At 41.5% G+C, this 18869-nt stretch overlaps 1 long non-coding RNA gene across 1 annotated transcript in view; it reads right to left on the bottom strand.

Annotated features, from left to right (window-relative positions):
• The window catches only part of LOC127533898 (uncharacterized), a 29048-nt gene that overhangs the window by 8126 nt on the left and 2053 nt on the right, over positions 1 to 18869 (bottom strand). Inside the window, exon 2 of the long non-coding RNA XR_007941782.1 lies at positions 1161 to 1269. This is a non-coding gene — a long non-coding RNA (uncharacterized LOC127533898). The remainder of the gene's footprint in view (positions 1 to 1160; positions 1270 to 18869) is intronic.

The following is an 18869-nucleotide window of genomic DNA, read 5'->3' as shown; positions in this document are numbered from 1 at the left end:
GAAGCTGCCTCAGTTGATGCAAAAATGACCAAAATTGACTCAATAATGACTTTTTTAGGAGTAGTTTAGGTTTGGTTTTGGTCCTGATTTTGTACTGGTTTTTGACCTTTAAAGGACTGGTTTCAGACTATTCTAACTGGTTCTGAACATTTTTGGACTGGTTTAGGTTTGATTTTGGTCCTGGTTTTAGACCTTTGTAGGACTGGTTTCAGACTGTCTGGAGTGGATCTTGGACTTTTTTAAATAAAAGTTTAGATTTAGCTTTGTCATGGTTCTGTACTGATTTTTGACCTTTGAAGGACTGGTTTCAGACTATTCTAACTGGTTCTGAGCATTTTTGGACTGGTCTAGGTTTGATTTTGGTCCTGGTTTTAGATCTTTTAGACCTTAGGACTGGTTTCAGACTGTTTTGAGTGGATCTTTATTTAATCCCAACAACACCAAACCGACCATCCAGCATGGTGGTGGCAGTATCATGCTCTGTAAAACACTAAAAACTCGTCAACAAGCACATTAACACCTTTCTTCTATGATTGTACGAGACATTATCTGTAGTTTAACAAAACAGTGTCATCTGTAAAAACACCAGTAAATTGTTGAACAGGTTTGACTTGAAATCTGTTAAATGCAATATTAATAAACAGTATAAATAAACAAAGAAATAAACACACTGGTGGTGTTTTACAGTGCAGGTAGATCAGAGTCTTTTTAAAGGATTCGTCGACAGTATCAGAGTACAGAGAAGACTGAGATCTATGTGTTTGCTGTATTTTTTGCGTTGTGTATTTGTGTGTTGTGTGTGTGTGTGTGTGTGTGTGTGTGTGTGTGTGTGTGTGTGTGTGTGTGTGTGTGTGTTTTCGGGCCACCTGCTGTGTGTATGCCTGTTCAGCTGCTCCCCCACTGAGTCTGCAGCCAAATAATACTTCATTAAAATACCAATAAATACTCCAGAAATCACTCAAACACCCAGCGAGAAAGAAACTTAATTAAAATACCAATAAGCAATTAACTTAATTTCATTGCCCAATAAATAACCAACTTCATCAAAATACCAGGCAGGAGCCAACTTCATTGATTGACGCCCAATCAGAGGGCTGAAAGGAGTGTGTGTTGGTGTGTTTGTGTTTGGATGTGTGTGTGTGTGTGTGTGTGTGATTTACATGGTAATAAGCCTGAAGACGAGATCCGTTCCATTCTTCATCCACGTTCATCTCACAGCTGGACTTTTGTCTCCGGTTTTATCCGCTCGGCGTCTCTCTCATGCTAATGCTGCCGTGGAGGAAATGGAGTGAAAGCTGGATCTATACATGGATGAATGGGAACACGGAGAACACGCCGCAGAACATATATGTGGACGTGTTCCTATGGAGGAGCCTCATGTCAATACTGTCAAACCGTCGTCTTACATCAGAAACTCAGACGTTCACATGAGGTTTAATGGAGGCGTCTTCTGGTCAGAGTGGTGCATTCTGGGTAGTCTGTAGGCAAATTAGTGTTTATGGTGAAAATGTATGTTTTATTCATCAGGAAACCAGTTTGGTTCACTCACTTTATGGTTTCAAATGTCTTTTTTTAAGAATTTATGTTTATTTTACATATTTTCCCTGTTTGGATCCAAACCGTCTGTCTGCCTGTCTACTCCTATAACTATGAATTTCCTATTATGGAATCACTGAAACACAATAATCTTTGTCACAACAACCATCTAATTTCCATTGTCTCATGGCCTCATAGCTTCTCAGTGATTCCAGTCGACTACAGCTGCTGACTCCTCTGATCCGGTTTAAATAGAACAAATTAGACTCAAACAGAACCATTACATTCACATAGAAATATTATGTGGCTAAATTTGTACGTTTCCTCCGCAGTTTGGTTCTTCTGATTTCAATCTTCTGGTTTATCTTTGACTCCTCTGGACAATATTGGTTCAGTTCTTCTAAACTTGTCGTCTTTCTGACTTTGGGGAGACCAGTCTAACCTTCATTCTAGAACCTTCATTCCAGAACCTTCATTCTAGAACCTTCATTCTAGAACCTTCATTCCGGAACCTTCAGTCTAGAACCTTCATTCTAGAACCTTCGTCCAGAACCTTCATTCCAGAACCTTCATTCCAGAACCTTCATTCTAGAAACTTCAGTCTAGAACCTTCATTCTAGAACCTTCGTCCAGAACCTTCAGTCTAGAACCTTCATTCTAGAAACTTCAGTCTAGAACCTTCATTCCAGAACCTTCATTCCAGAACCTTCATTCTAGAACCTTCATTCTAGAAACTTCAGTCTAGAACCTTCATTCCAGAACCTTCATTCTAGAACCTTCATTCTAGAAACTTCAGTCTAGAACCTTCATTCCAGAACCTTCATTCCAGAACCTTCATTCTAGAAACTTCAGTCTAGAACCTTCATTCCAGAACCTTCAGTCTAGAACCTTCATTCCAGAACCTTCATTCTAGAACCTTCATTCTAGAACCTTCATTCCAGAACCTTCAGTCTAGAACCTTCATTCTAGAACCTTTGTCCAGAACCTTCATTCCAGAACCTTCATTCTAGAACCTTCATTCCAGAACCTTCATTCTAGAACCTTCATTCTAGAACCTTCATTCCAGAACCTTCAGTCTAGAACCTTCATTCTAGAACCTTCATTCCAGAACCTTCAGTCTAGAACCTTCATTCCAGAACCTTCATTCTAGAACCTTCATTCTAGAACCTTCAGTCTAGAACCTTCATTCCAGAACCTTCCTTCTAGAACCTTCATTCCAGCCTGATGGAACCATTTCTTTACCACGTCTGCTGTGTTTTTGGGCTCATTACTGTCTTTATTCTCCTCCTCGGCTCTGACCAGATGCTTCCTGACAGTTGCGTTAGAAAACACGTCTTGGTGTCGCATGTTGCTCTGCGGCTGATGTGAGGCGGCATGTTTAGCTTCAACACGCTAAGTGTAGCTTCAACACGCTAAGTGTAGCTCCAGGCTGCTGGAAGCGCGACTGTCTTCATGGATGAATGAACTGTGACACAACAGTCACATCAGGAAGCTTTGGCTGAGGACAGGAAGAGAGTTCCTGTTAGAAAACACCTAAAACTGGCAGAGTTCAGCCTCATTTAGATAAAACACGGCAGGGAAACCCTCAGCGAGGCTCAGAGGGCTGAAGAAACATTTCAGACTCATAATAAAGATGAAGATTTAACAGTAAAACACCAAAAACATCAGCTTAAAAAGACAGACACTATGAACCATCATTAGTTGATCAGATGTTGAAAAGTCACACAAATATCACCCATAAAATAGTAAATATATTTAAATGACAGCCATAAAATGGACTTTTACTGATTACTACCTGCAGAACAACAAAAACAGAGTAAATACATTAAAATTAGTCATGAAAACTACAGGAAAAATCTGTAATTTAATAAAAGTTATCTCTACTAAAGAAATGTGAGTAAAGTTGCTTGAAGTCCACAGAGGCGGGTCCACATTTATCTCTTTTTAATGGACTTTTTGCATCATTTCTGAGCCTCAGAATTTCATCAGTCCAGCAGATAGAACCATGACGTTTAGGAGGAGAAACATCTGAGTTCTGGTAAAAACTGACACCAGATCAGTTTAAATCCATCCAGGAGTATCAGACATACTAATCGAGATTTGACCAATTTTGGACAAAATTTCAGGTCCTTTGGAACGTTTTTGGAATAATTTGGGGAAATATTGAGTCATTTTTTAATTTTGTTGTCATTTTTTGGACAAACAAACTCTCATCACAGAAAAAAAAGTCCTTGAACTGCAGGCAGTGTTTCTTCAGAGAGACTGAGAGGAAAACCAATGAAACAAACGCAGCAGAAACAGAGAACAGAGGAGCAGGTTGTTGGAGATCCATCCAGCATGGAGGAACATCTTCTACTGATGATGAGCAGAGTAGAGAGGAAAAGGCTATAGGCCTATAGTCTGCTGGGGACCTCTCTGATGCACTGAGTCCTTCTCTATCTACCTTTACATTTAATATGTATACCGTTATTGCAGTACATTCACTCTGTTTCCCCCTGTGCTATTTCTCCGAGTGTCCCTGGTCCCAGAGCTGGATGCTTCAGATCTGTGGTTGATGTTCCACCAGCTGGTCCAGTCTCCATCATGTCCACTGTGGGATGCTGCTGCTGACCTTCCTCCAGTCCTCTGCTTCCATCTGCTCATTTCCTCCAGTCTGCTCTGCATCACCCTCACTGTAATTGATCTGCTCTTCTACATACTGTTTGAATTTTACTACCAGCTATATATGTAGTAGATTTAATGCCAGAGCTGTACACCAGAACAGGAAAATATGGATCAGTTTACATGTTAGCTTCTACTTTGTATGAATCATCTGTCTGATCATACATGGATCCACCTGTGTGTTCTATGTTCTTTGTTCCCCTCCTCCTCTCTACCTCTTCTGTTCCTCTCTACCTCTGCTGTCCCACATAAAGATCCAGGTTCTGCTTCAGGTTTCTTCCTGTTAAAAGGTGTTTTCCTTGCCACTGTCTCCTTAGGGCTGCTCTGGGGGTCCAGGTATATGGGTTCTGTACAGCGTCTTGAGACAATTTGATCTGCAATTGGCGCTATATAAAAAAATGGAATTGAATTGTAACATAAATAACAAATATCTATAATATGTGGAGACAAAACTGTCTCAAGCAACAATGTAAACTAGAGAAAATGGCACAGAACAAGAAAAATGAGACACAAAATGAGCAACAAGACACTCAATGAGAAAAATTACTAAAAAGAAATACAGACAGACAAAAATGAGAGAAAGTGAGACAAACGAAACACAAAAATGAGAAAATGAGACAAAATGAGAAAAACAAGACACAAAAATGAGACACAAAATGAGACAAAATGAGAAAATGAGAAAATGAGAAAAACAAGACACAAAAATGAGAAATGAGACACAAAATGAGAAAACGAGACACAAAAATGAGAAAATGAGACATAATGAGAAAAATAAGACAAAAATGAGAATATGACACAAAATGAGAAAAACAAGACACAAAATGAGAAATGAGACACAAAATGAGAAAAACGAGACACAAAAATGAGAAATGAGACATAATGAGAAAAATAAGACAAAATGAGAATATGACACAAAAATGAGAAAAACGAGACACAAAATGAGACAAACACAAAAATGAGACAAAATGAGAAAAACAAGACACAAAAATAAGAAAAAATGAGAAAAATGAGACAAAATGAGAAAAATGAGCCACAGAAATGAGACAAAATGAGAAAAAATGAGAAAATGACAAAAACAAGGCACAAAACGTGAAATCACGAGACAAAATGAGAAAACAAGACATAATGAGACAAAATTGTGCCAAATAGACATAAAAAGACATAAAAGTGACAAAATCTCCCACAAACTGACAGAAAATGAGACAAATTGACCTACAACTGACACAAAATGACTCCAATGAAACAGAAAACAACAAAAACGAGACACAGAATGGAAAAAGATACGGAATGAGACAGAACCAGCGCCAAACTGTCTACAGGTTGTGTAAACGTATAAATATTTAAATATCTGTAATACATATTTTGATATTTGGGTGCAATATCTATAATACATATTTCTTTAAGTGGAGCCTTCATCGTTCCAGACTTCAACGTCTGAGGAACAAACAGGTTCAAACTAAACCAGCCGAGGACCAGAGAGGGTTCTGGGTAGTGAGACGGGACGGGTCTCACACACACACACACACACACACACACACACACACACACACACACACACACTCATACTATGTTTTTCTATCATTGTTGGGACATACCATTGACTCCCATTCATATCTAACCCCTAACCCTAACCCTAACCTTAACCAAACCTTAACCCAGACCAAAACAATGTCTAACCCTAAAGAAACGTTTTTTGCACTTTTACTTTTTTCAGTAACAACAACATGGACAAGAAAACACTGTTTAAACTTGTGGGGCCCGAAAGAGGTCCCCACAAGTGACATAGTTTTTGGATTTCCTACAGTTGTGGGGACATTTGGTCCCCACAAGTATAGCCAGCACCTGACCACACACACAGACTGAAACACACACACACACACACACACACACAAAAGGCCTGGGAGCTGTGAGAACATTTTCTTGTGGCCTCGAGGTGTCAGAGGATCCATCAAACCACCAACAACTAATTATTACCTTCCTCTGCTTTCTCTCTCTCTCTCTCTCTCTGTGTGTGTGTGTGTGTGTGTGTGTGTGTGTGTGTGTGTGTCAGCCCTCAGGGTCCGTTGTCGTACATAATGGTTTCTGAAGAGATTGTCGGTTTGTAAAGACGTTTGATTGACGTCTCCTGATGCCTCGATCCAATTAGAGGAAACTGCTTTGTGTGTTTTACTGTGTATGTTTTAGTGTGTGTGTGTTTGTGTGTTTAGTGTGTGTGTCTGTGTGTTTTACTGTGTTGTAGTGTGTGTTTTAATGTGTGTGTGTGCTGATTAATCCATGAATCCGTTGCTCCTGATAATCGATGGATCCTTTCACTCTTTTTCTGCAGCTGCTCATCGTCGTTTTATTTAGATGCAGATTTTATTTTATTTTTATTTATTATTTAGTTTTTTATGAGCGGGGACAATCTCGTCTAATGAGGACAGATTTATCAGCCACACATTAGATCTGTTAAATCTTAATTTCTTCTTTAACTTCTAATAATTAACGTCTATATGAACCTGAGACGGTTTAAACCTTTTATTTCTTTTTTAAAAACAGCAGATTTGAACTCACGCTGGTTTAATTCATCTGATTCATGGAAACTTCACTAATTAAAGGATCTTTTTAAAGTGTGTTGTGCTGCTTTATGTGATTAATAATTAGCTGTAGAATCATTAAATAATTCAGATATTTAATTCACTTTAAACACAGAAGAGCTTCTCAATAAAAATACTGAAATACAGATTTAGAACTCACGTAAGTTTGAAGGAAACTCTTGAGGGTTTTGCTTGAATTATTATTCTAATATTAATGTTTCTGATCATTTAAAACCCAGACGTCCGTCCTGGAGGGCTGAAAAAGAGTTTATATTAATAAATAAATTAAAAACAGGAGTAAAAATCATAACCTATGTGATAAAAATAAATAAATAAAAAAAAAACATCAAGAAAATCAAAGCGGAAAAATAAAAATTAAATACAATACAAATCTGCAAAAGAACACTTAGCCAGAAAAATTACCCAAATTAAAAAAGCCTAAATTAATAATAATTAGAAGAAAAGAACAGAAGATCTGACTTTGAAATGAAGAGAAGAAAATTTAAAAATAAATAAATAAAAATAGCGTAAAGAAAGCTGACAGATATAAATAGCTAGATCCAAGAACAACATCAAATATTTTAATTTAAAAAAGTAAAATAAATGCATAAAATAAAGATGTTCAGGAGGTTTGTTTACAGTTAAAGAAAAACAAGTAAAGATCAATTTAAAACAACAATTAATTCAGCAAATATGAACAAAAACTTAGTAAACAATAGTAGATCAAATAAATTTCAAAAACATATAAATAAAAATAATAAACACATAATTAAATAGTTCAATTTAAAAGCCACCCACACTAACAAATAGTTAAATTAAAAGCAGAAAATGAAGATCTTCAGGAGAAACTACAAAAATCCCTTTACAACAATTAATTTAAGAAATAAAACAAAACTTAGAAGACAAAAATAAATGCCGAAACTCATTAAAACAGAGAAATTATATTTTAAGTTACAAAAAAACACAAATTACTCAATTAATCAAATGAATAAATGTAGATTTTTATCATCCAGCGGGCAGGAGATTAAAAAATAAAGACAAATGTAATAATAATTAATAAAAGACTGAAAAAATAAACGTATGCATAAAACTGGATCTCTAAATAAACATAATTTTACCCGTTTGGTTATTTTAATGATTAGTGAGAAGAAATGAAACCTTTATTTGTTTCCTGTTTGTCTGTTGTTGTCTGTTTGCTTTTTAGGGTTTTAATTGTTTGATGAATTTAAGCTAAAGGAGGAATAAAATGAAGGCTGGCAGCAGATTTAATGGATGAAAACCTTTTTTAGATCCATTATTTAATAGTATTTCTCCCGTTTTGTCTTTTTTTAATCGTCTTGAACGTTAAACTCTCCAAATGTCTTTATATTGTCGTCTGATCTCAGAATAACGACAATAAAGCTACAAAATAATTAATTATCAGCAAAAACCTCCATTTAAACTCAAATAAAATGAAGATTTTATTTCCTGTTTTTGGTTTTACCTCCAAATAAAATCCACTTATTTTGTGTTTTCAGAACCAAATGTGATGCGTCAACGAACGTTTGCAGGCTTAGAATTAAACACACACACACAATGCTATAAACACACACACACACACACACACACACACACACACACACACACAACACACCACACACACACACACACACACAACACACACACACAACACACACACACACACACAAGGAGACAGCAGCCCATTGAAACCTTGACATCTGTGGGCGCCAAAAGAGACTAAATGTTTTTTTCTGTCCTGCTGAGACATTATTCCATTTATACCCCTGACACACACACCACACAGTGACACACACACACACACACAGTGACACACACACACACACACAGTGACACACACACACACACAGTGCGACACACACACACACACACACACACACACACACAGTGACACACTACACACACACAGTGACACACACACACACACACACACACAACAGTGGCACACACACACACACACAGTGACACACACACACACACACCACACACACAGTGACACACACACACACACACAGTGACACACACACACACAGTGACACACACACACACACAGTGACACACACACACACACACACACACACACAGTGACACACACACACACACACACAGTGACACACACACACACACACACACACACACACACACACACACACACACACACACACACACACACCCTGGCAGTCATTAATGACACCGAGGTTTTCACTGAGAGCTGCAGAGTGACAGACAGCTCGTTTAAGACGGTCGTCACGCTGAGGTTTGGACCTTGTTAGTGCAACACACACACACAAACACAAAACACACACACACAGGACACACACAGGGCGAACAAACACACTCACACACTTACAAAAACACACTCAGAGTGTTTTTTCAGACCTGCTGGGTTGAGGTTCTGGGCTTTGTTACTCAGAATGAATAGAAAAACCCAAGAGAGTCTGACTGAGTGTGTGTGTGTGTGTGGTGTGTGTCTGCCACATTTCTGCATCAGAGAACTCAATCTGCCTCCTTTTAGAGCGTTTTTCAAAATGGGTGACATCATGACATCCCATAATGCACTGCAGCGTATTTATGGAGGAGCAGCAGGTTTGGGCTCAAAACGACATGGAGACATTTACAGCTTGTAGACGGTAGATCTGATCACTTTAATGTCTGAAAATGTTTTACATTTGGATGAAAACCAACTGATTCTCTGCAGTCTCACTCAGTTCTAGAAATGTGTAATTTTAGAGTGATTCTGGACACATTTCTGTCATTGTGGACTAACTGAAATAATCTGAACAAATATATTTCATATTTGTGGAAGAGGAGCAGGTTTGGCTTAAAATTATGACTGTAAAAGAAAGATTGTATCGCTAATGTCTGAAAATGGACAAATATTCAAACAAATAAACTGATTCAACTGCTGATCTCATTTTGGACCAGTGTTGTCATTTTAGGCCAACAGAGGAAAACAAATAAATAAATCATGACCTGTCTGAAGTGGAATAAATTCTGTTTGAGTTTCTCTCAGACAAGAATTTATTCCGACACCAGCGAGTCAAAAAACTGTACCGAGGTGTGTGTGTTTGTGTGTGTTTTGTTTCTTACCATACACTGTTGTGTTGTTGTTGTTGTTGTTGTTGTTGACGTCGGTCTGTCGCTGCAAACATCAGCCTTCAGCTGCAGCTCACTGAGGCAGAAAAACACACAAACACACTGCTGGAGTCATAGCTCTGCTTTACAGTGTGTGTGTGTGTGTGTGTGTGTGTGTGTGTGTGTGTGGTGTGTGTGTGTGTGTGTGTGTGTGTTCACACTCCCAGCATCAGCAGCCATGTGGGAGTTTTCCACAAACAAACAGAAACTGTTGAGCCTTTGACACCATGAAGGAAGTGAAGCGTTTAAACTGTTTGTGAACATCAGAGCGAAGACCAAGAAACACAGAAACCTGCTTTCCTCTCAGGTGAACAACATCAAAACCTGCAGTCTGATGCTTGTTGGTCCTTTCTTAGAATGTCATGTTCAAATCAGACTGAGAACTGGAAATGTGGAGATCTCGGACGGAGCTACTTCTGTGTATTTGTGGCTGTTTTGTGTCTCTTTAAGGTTGTTTTGTGATTCTAATGTTTATTTGTGTGTTATTCACTGCTGTGTTCAATTTCTGATCGGCACACTTGATAAACAAAGCGGTTAAATTCAAATTAAACATGTTTCTGCTGGTCTTCATGAGAAATAATTCATTAATATTCACTGAAATTAAAGACGTGTGCATATTATTCTTTAATATCAGATATTTCTCTGTGTGGGTCAATCAGTCACAGCTCTGAGGTGTTTTGTATTTTCAGCAGGAGGTCTGCTATGAATTAAACATCAGGTATAATATGTGTGCAGGCCACAGCACATACGTTTATTAAAATCACAACGGACTATCAAAGCATCAGTATTCATGGTGATGATTTTAGAAAGCTGTAATGGTGATTTATTAATTGCATCTCTGAACAATATTTCAGTCAGGCTGTATTAATGCTAATCCTGGACTAAATACTGCAGAACATGGTGTTAATGTACATTAGTGTATTTAGAAGAAGCAGGTTCATTTTGTTGAACTGGTTCCAACATTTCAACAAACAAACAAATATGACTAAACTAACATCAAACCTCCTGTCAGTTCTTCAATGTATGTATGAAAATATGTGGCCACAAAATATGCAGCATCCAGACGATTAGTCCTTTAAGAGGATTAATAATGGAGTCTCTGTCTTATAAAGGAGTTACATGAGTGAAGGAGGCTACCACAACACCTGGAAGTCCGCTGAAGGAAAAACAAGAAGGACCTTAGTGACGGAGAACAAAACACAGAATATCATCACAAAGACACCATCCACCATGAGAAGCACGGTGGTGGCAGCATCATGATGTGAAGCACGGTGGAGGCAGCATCATGATGTGAAGCACGGTGGAGGCAGCATCATGATGTGAAGCACGGTGGAGGCAGCATCATGATGTGAAGCACGGTGGTGGCAGCATCATGATGTGAAGCACGGTGGAGGCAGCTTCATGATGTGGAAGCATGGTGGAGGGCTAGCATCATTGAAGTGAAGCACGGTGGAGGCAGCATCATGATGTGAAACATGGTGGAGGCAGCGTCATGATGAAGCATGGTGGAGGCAGCATCATGATGAAGCACCGGTGGAGGCAGCTTCATGATGTGAGAGCATGGTGGGAGGCAGCATCATGAGTGAAGCACGGTGGAGGCAGCATCAGATGTGAAAACATGGTGGAGGCAGCGTCATGATGAAGCATGTGGAGGCAGCATCATGATGTGAAGCACGGTGGAGGCGCATCATGATGTGAAGCACGGTGGTGGCAGCGTCATGATGAAACATGGTGGAGGCAGCATCATGATGAGCATTGGTGGGAGGCAGCATCATGATGTGAAGCACGGTGGTGGCAAGCGTCATGATGAAACATGGTGGAGGCAGCATCATGATGAAGCATGGTGGAGGCAGCATCATGAAGTGAAGCACGGTGGAGGCAGCATCATGATGTGAAGCACGGTGGTGGCAGCGTCATGATGAAACATGGTGGAGGCAGCATCATGATGAAGCATGGTGGAGGCAGCATCATGATGTGAAGCACGGTGGTGGCAGCGTCATGATGAAACATGGTGGAGGCAGCATCATGATGAAGCATGGTGGAGGCAGCATCAATGAAGTGAAGCATGGTGGAGGCAGCATCATGATGTGAAGCACGGTGGAGGCAGCATCATGATGTGAAGCACGGTGGTGGCAGCGTCCCATGATGAAAACATGGTGGAGGCAGCATCATGATGTGAACATGGTGGAGGCAGCATCATGATGTGAACACGGTGGCAGCATCATGATGAAACACGGTGGAGGCAGCATCATGATGAACACGGTGGAGGCAGCATCATGATGTGAACACGGTGGAGGCAGCATCATGATGTGAAACACGGTGGAGGCAGCATCATGATGTGAAACACGGTGGAGGCAGCATCATGATGTGAAGCACGGTGGAGGCAGCATCATGATGTGAAGACGGTGGAGGCAGCGTCATGATGAAGCATGGTGGAGGCAGCATCATGATGAAGCATGGTGGAGGCAGCATCATGATGTGAAGCACGGTGGAGGCAGCATCATGATGAAACATGGTGGAGGCAGCATCATGATGAAGCATGGTGGAGGCAGCATCATGATGTGAAACACGGTGGAGGCAGCATCATGATGTGAAACACGGTGGAGGCAGCATCATGATGTGAAGCATGGTGGAGGCAGCATCATGATGTGAAGCACGGTGGAGGCAGCGTCATGATGAAACATGGTGGAGGCAGCATCATGATGAAGCATGGTGGAGGCAGCATCATGATGTGAAGCACGGTGGAGGCAGCATCATGATGAAACATGGTGGAGGCAGCATCATGATGAAGCATGGTGGAGGCAGCATCATGATGTGAAACACGGTGGAGGCAGCATCATGATGTGAAACACGGTGGAGGCAGCATCATGATGTGAAACACGGTGGAGGCAGCGTCATGATGTGAAGCACGGTGGAGGCAGCATCATGATGTGAAGCACGGTGGAGGCAGCGTCATGATGTGAAGCACGGTGGAGGCAGCATCATGATGAAGCATGGTGGAGGCAGCATCATGATGAAGCACGGTGGAGGCAGCGTCATGATGTGAAGCACGGTGGAGGCAGCGTCATGATGTGAAGCACGGTGGAGGCAGCATCATGATGTGAAGCACGGTGGAGGCAGCGTCATGATGTGAAGCACGGTGGAGGCAGCATCATGATGAAGCATGGTGGAGGCAGCATCATGATGAAGCACGGTGGAGGCAGCATCATGATGAAGCATGGTGGAGGCAGCATCATGATGTGAAACACGGTGGAGGCAGCATCATGATGTGAAGCACGGTGGAGGCAGCATCATGATGTGAAACACGGTGGAGCAGCATCATGATGTGAAACACGGTGGAGGCAGCGTCATGATGTGAAGCACGGTGGAGGCAGCATCATGATGTGAAGCACGGTGGAGGCAGCGTCATGATGTGAAGCACGGTGGAGGCAGCATCATGATGAAGCATGGTGGAGGCAGCATCATGATGAAGCATGGTGGAGGCAGCATCATGATGTGAAGCATGGTGGAGGCAGCATCATGATGAAGCACGGTGGAGGCAGCGTCATGATGTGAAGCACGGTGGAGGCAGCGTCATGATGTGAAGCACGGTGGAGGCAGCATCATGATGTGAAGCACGGTGGAGGCAGCGTCATGATGTGAAGCACGGTGGAGGCAGCATCATGATGAAGCATGGTGGAGGCAGCATCATGATGAAGCACGGTGGAGGCAGCATCATGATGAAGCATGGTGGAGGCAGCATCATGATGTGAAGCATGGTGGTGGTAGTATCATGGTGTTCCTCAGCAGCAGGTCCTTGAAGGCTTGTAAAGGTAGAAGGTAAATGACATCCTGCAGGACAACCTGATGATGAGACGTGGAGAAGATCAGTTTTACAGCAAACAGAGAAAGATCCTCAGAGATGGTTTGAAGACAAGATGGAAGTTCTGGAAGAGTCAGAGTCCAGACCTCAGTCCACCTGAGAACTGTAGTTTGGACCTGGAAAGTTCTGTTGGCTCAGGATCCCTGAGGAACCTGACCGAGTTTAAGAGTTTAGAGAAAAGAATGTCCAGATGTTCAGACTGATGGAGACCAACAGGATCATTGATGGAACTGAAGGTTCATCTACTGGATACTGGAAGGAGGAGAATATATGCAGTGATTCATTTTAGGTTCTTTACTGACGTTACTGTTCCTTCACTTTGACATGAAAAGTCTTTCAATAAATTCTTGCCAAAAATGTCATTTATTCTTTCCTTTAATTTACTTTCCCCTTTCCTGCTTCCTTTCCTTTATTCATTTCTTTAGTTTTCTGTTTTTTTCTTTCAAATTTCTGTTTCCTTTCCCTTTTATTTCCATCCTTTTCTTTGTTCCTTCAATTTCCTTTCCTTTTACTATCTCCTTTTCTTTCCATTTTTCTGTTTCCTTTTCTTCCTGTTTTTAGTTTCCTTCCTAGTGTCCTTCCTTTTCCTTCAGTTTCTTTCCCCCTTTCTTGCTTCCTTTCCTTTTCTTGTTGCCTTTTCTTCTTTCCCTGTTCTTGTTTCCTTTCCTTCAGTTTATTGTTTTCTTTACCCTTTCTTGCTTCCTGTCCTTTTCTTGTTGCCTTTTCTTCTTTGCCTTCCCTTTTCTTTCCCTTTTCTTGTTTCCTTTCCTTCCATCTTATCCTTCCTCCCTGCCGGCTGTTTTTTCTCTCGTTCAAGTTTGCGTGCCGTTTTAGAGTGTTTTCATCGATGTCGAGACCTCGCTATCAAACATGACTGCCTCTGCTCTAATTCACCCCCAGGACACACACACACACACTTGAATGAACATCCATATCCACACACACACATTCCTTCTTCACACACACACATGAATGAGCAGCGAGCACACACACTTCCTCCTCTATACTTGTGAGGACTCTGCTGACTGTAAACTACATGTGATCCTGAAACCAAAACCTGAGACCAGAATAAATATTACAGAGGGAGACCCTGCAGCTAGACGCATCCATCGATCGGTTTTACCATGTTTGCTGTCTTTGGAACCCTGGTTTCCATGACAACAACAACAACAAAATAAACAGTACGTGTACTACATGCAAACACGCATCCATAACTGTCTAACGTTATAAATTACAACTCAAATGTTCAAAGACGGTCTGCAGAAACAGAGACTTATTCAGTATCATAATGTTTGACAGACGGAGCAAATATAGAGATCAGATAAAAGACAGAATGCAACACATGCAGAAATTAGAGAGGTCGTGGAGGATGTATGAAAATGTATTTTCATTCTGCAGATTAGAAAGTGAAAGAAACAAACATGTTTGATATTTTGTTCTGTTTGATTCTTACTCTGCTCTGGTGTCATCGTCTGTTCTCCCAATAATAAAGATAAAAATATAACGTAGGTATTTTTTACATTATCAATTCTGCTTTCTTTTATCTTTATTAGCATTTATTTTATGTTTACTTTAGATATGCACAGAAGCTGCAAGAGTGTTGTCAAACTGCCAATAAAAGAAAACAAGTTCATTTTTGTACCTCCATCGTCTTCCTGCTGCTTCTCCTAAAACATCACAGTTACAGAAACTGATCATTCAAGGCAAAGTTCCTATAAACCCTTCTTTGTAGGAAACAGTTCAGCTGTACAGTCAGGTAATTTAGTGGAAACAGATTTGTGTTTAAACACAGAGCCTGAGGAGAAAACTACAAACAACAAACAGTAAAATCTGTTCAATTTCTCCTAAAATGTCCTCGTTTCGTCGGGTTTTTCCATCTTCATCGGGTCCTCACAAGAATGCTGAGACAAATGCACACGCAACGTTTTCCTGACACGCAAACACACACACACGTGAATGACCCGTGACCCAGCTACACACCACACACACACACACACACACACACACTGTGTTGTTTTCAGGCTGTGAATTTAATATTGATTCGATAAAGTAGTTTCAGTGTAACATGTCACAGCGAGTTAACATCAGAGCAGCCAACTGGACTGAAGCAGCAGAGATAGCACGCAACCAGGGAGGAGGGGGGGGGGGGAGGAAGAGGAGGAGGAGGAAGAGGCAGAGGAAGAGGAGAAGGAGGAGGTGGAGGAGGAGGAGGAGGAGGAGGTGGAGGAGGGGGAGGAGGAGGTGGAAGAGGTGGAAGAGGAGGTGGAGGAGGAGGAGGAGGAGGAGGAGGGAGGAAGAGGAAGAGGAGAAGAGGAGGGGAGGAGGAAGAGGAAGAGGAGGAGGAGAAGGAGGAGGAGGGGAGGGAGGAGAGAGGAGAGGAGAGAGGAGGAGGAGAGGAGGAGGAGGAGAGGAAGAGGGGAGGAGGAGGGAGGGAGGAGGTGGAGGAGAGGAAGAGGAGAGGAGGGAGGAGGTGGAGAGGAGGAGGAGGTGGAGGAGGAGAGAGGGAGGAGGAGGAGGAGGAGGAGAGGAAGAGGAGGAGGAGGAGGAGGAGGAAGAGGAGGAGGAGGAGGTGGAGGAAGGAGGAAGAGGAAAGGAGGAGAGGAGGAAGAGGAAGAGGAGGAGGAGGAGGTGGAGGAGGAGGAGGAGGTGGAGGAAGAGGAAGAGGAAGAGGAGGAGAGGAGGTGGAGGAGGAGGAGAGGTGGAGGAGGAGGAGGAGGAGGAGGAGAGGAGGAAAGGAAGAGGGAGGAGGAGGAGGAGGAGGAAGAGGAAGAGGAAGAGGAAGAGGAAGGAGGGAGAGGTGGAGGAGGAGGAGGAGGTGGAGGAGAGGAGGAGGAGGAGGAAGAGGAGAAGGAGAGGAGGAGGAGGAGGAGGAGGAGGAGGAGGAAGAGGAAGAGGAAAGGAGGAGAGGAGAGGAGGAGGAGGAGGAGGAGGGAGGAGGAGTGAGAGGAAGAGGAAGAGGAGGAGTGGAGGAGGAGGAGGAGGAGGTGGGGAGGAGCAGCAGGAGGGTCCTTCATCAGTCCTCAGGTTCTTGATGTTCTAAGTCCAGCCTGATGGAACCTCTTCTTTACCACCAGCTGAGTCATTTTTAACCATTTTTTACAGTAATTCTGGACAGGTTTCAGCTCAGAGTGAACTGGGAGCAAATTTTGAGTCAGTCAGAATCAATTCTTAGTCATTTTGGACCAATTTTTTCAGTCGTTTGGAAAAAATAGTCATTTTGGACTTTTTGGTCATTTTGGACTTTTTTTGTGATTTCAGAAAGTTTTGAGTCGCTTAGATTTTTTTTTGCCATTTTGGACAAATTTGAGTGATTATGGAAAAACTTTAGTCATTGTAGACACATTATTTTGTCATTCTGGACATTTTTGGTCATTCGTGATAAATTTGAACCATTCTGTTCAAATTTCAAACCATTTTGAACCAATTCTCAGTAATTTTGAACCACTTTTTAGTCAAATCTGTGGATCCAGACTATAAGCTGCATCACTGCCAAAATCTAATGACGTGGTCCTTGTATCATTTTTGAAAATTTATCCAAATCTATTAGTCCGTTTTTGAGGAATGTTGCAAACAGACGGACAGATTGACCAACGCCGATGGTCACATAACTCCACCGCCTCCCTTGTCGGAGTATAAATCTAATATAAGCAGTGTCGTTCGTCTGTAATTGTGGCTCAGAGTTGTCCACATGGTGTCTTCGGTCGTCTGTCTGCTGTCAGAGCGTGGACGAACCTGCAGCTGCATGTTTGATGCACTGAGGCGACACTAACTCTCTCCCCTCCAGTCTCCTGATGCTCGCTCGTCCCACCGCAGCATAAATCATTCAGCTGAACTCACAGCGAAGGAAAATACCACAGACTGTATATAAAGATGGACGTAGCATCTGGCTCCAAAAATGAAGCCCACACAGAAGTGTCAAAAACTTGCAATATCACGCCGGTCCGCTAGGGTTGGCTCCAGAAAGCTTTTTCTCCATAGACCCCAATTCATTTTTGGAAAAAAATAAAATTTGATAGACTGATTTTCTACAGCTCAGGATTTTTTCCCCGTTAGTTTTCATGGTCAAAATGAGAGATCAGGTGGCCGATCTTAAAATAAATCAATACTGAATTTTAAATAAATCGTTAAAGTTGGTTGGAGCCAGGGGGCGTGGCTATACATTGATAGACAGCAACAGAGCCTCTGCCGGTTAAAACGTGGGCGGGATAAGAGAGTCCTCAGCCAATCCTGCCCCTAGTTGCTCTCCGGTCCAGCCTGTTTGATGACGCTTTTACGTCACTGGCTCCAAAAAATCCAAAACGGCGACCAGGAAGTAGCAAAATCCGGGCTTCATTTTCTCGGTGTTGAAACCAACGGGTGACGTCACGGTTAGTTCATAACAACACGTCATAGACTAGTTTGTTTACCTGCATGGCTGCTCTTCATGGATGTTCTTCTGGGTTCTAGTGAGACCTGAACACGCAGCTTTTCAGCTTCTGGAACTGAACCACAGAGGATTTTTACTTTGAAAATGACAAAAAACAACAAAAATAAGACAAAATATAACAAAAATAAAACACTAAACACTAAAAGCGAGAACCAGAGCGACCCAAAATGAGATGAACGACCCAAAAAACAAAACAAAAAAGAGACAAAAAGATTATACAGAAGTTACAAAGCGACAAAAAAAGGACAAACGACAAAAGTCAGACAAAAAAAAATAGATATTAGACTAAATATTACAAAATTGGACACAAAACGACAAAAAGAGACGATAAACAAGCAAAACAAAATGGCAACAGCGAGAAATGAAACGACCAAAAAATAGACAACACAAGCTAGACAAAAAAGCCACAAAACTGCAAAAATGCTACACAAAACAATGAATGAAGCAAAACACAAAATGACAAGCATACGACAAAAAACATGCGACACAAAAACGAGAAACAAAAAGATGAGACTAACGGCAAAAGTCTGGCAAAAAGAGGAAAAACAACAAAAACAAAATATAACAAAATGAGACACAAAAGCGAGAAAGAAAGTGAGAAAAAGTCGACAAAGGACACAAAACAAAACAACACAGACAAAAACTTACAAAGAGA

Source organism: Acanthochromis polyacanthus, chromosome 1 (assembly GCF_021347895.1).
Source record: "Acanthochromis polyacanthus isolate Apoly-LR-REF ecotype Palm Island chromosome 1, KAUST_Apoly_ChrSc, whole genome shotgun sequence".
NCBI lineage: Eukaryota > Metazoa > Chordata > Actinopteri > Pomacentridae > Acanthochromis > Acanthochromis polyacanthus.
Note: the sequence above shows the minus strand (reverse complement) of the source record. Positions and strands in the feature narration are given on the sequence as shown.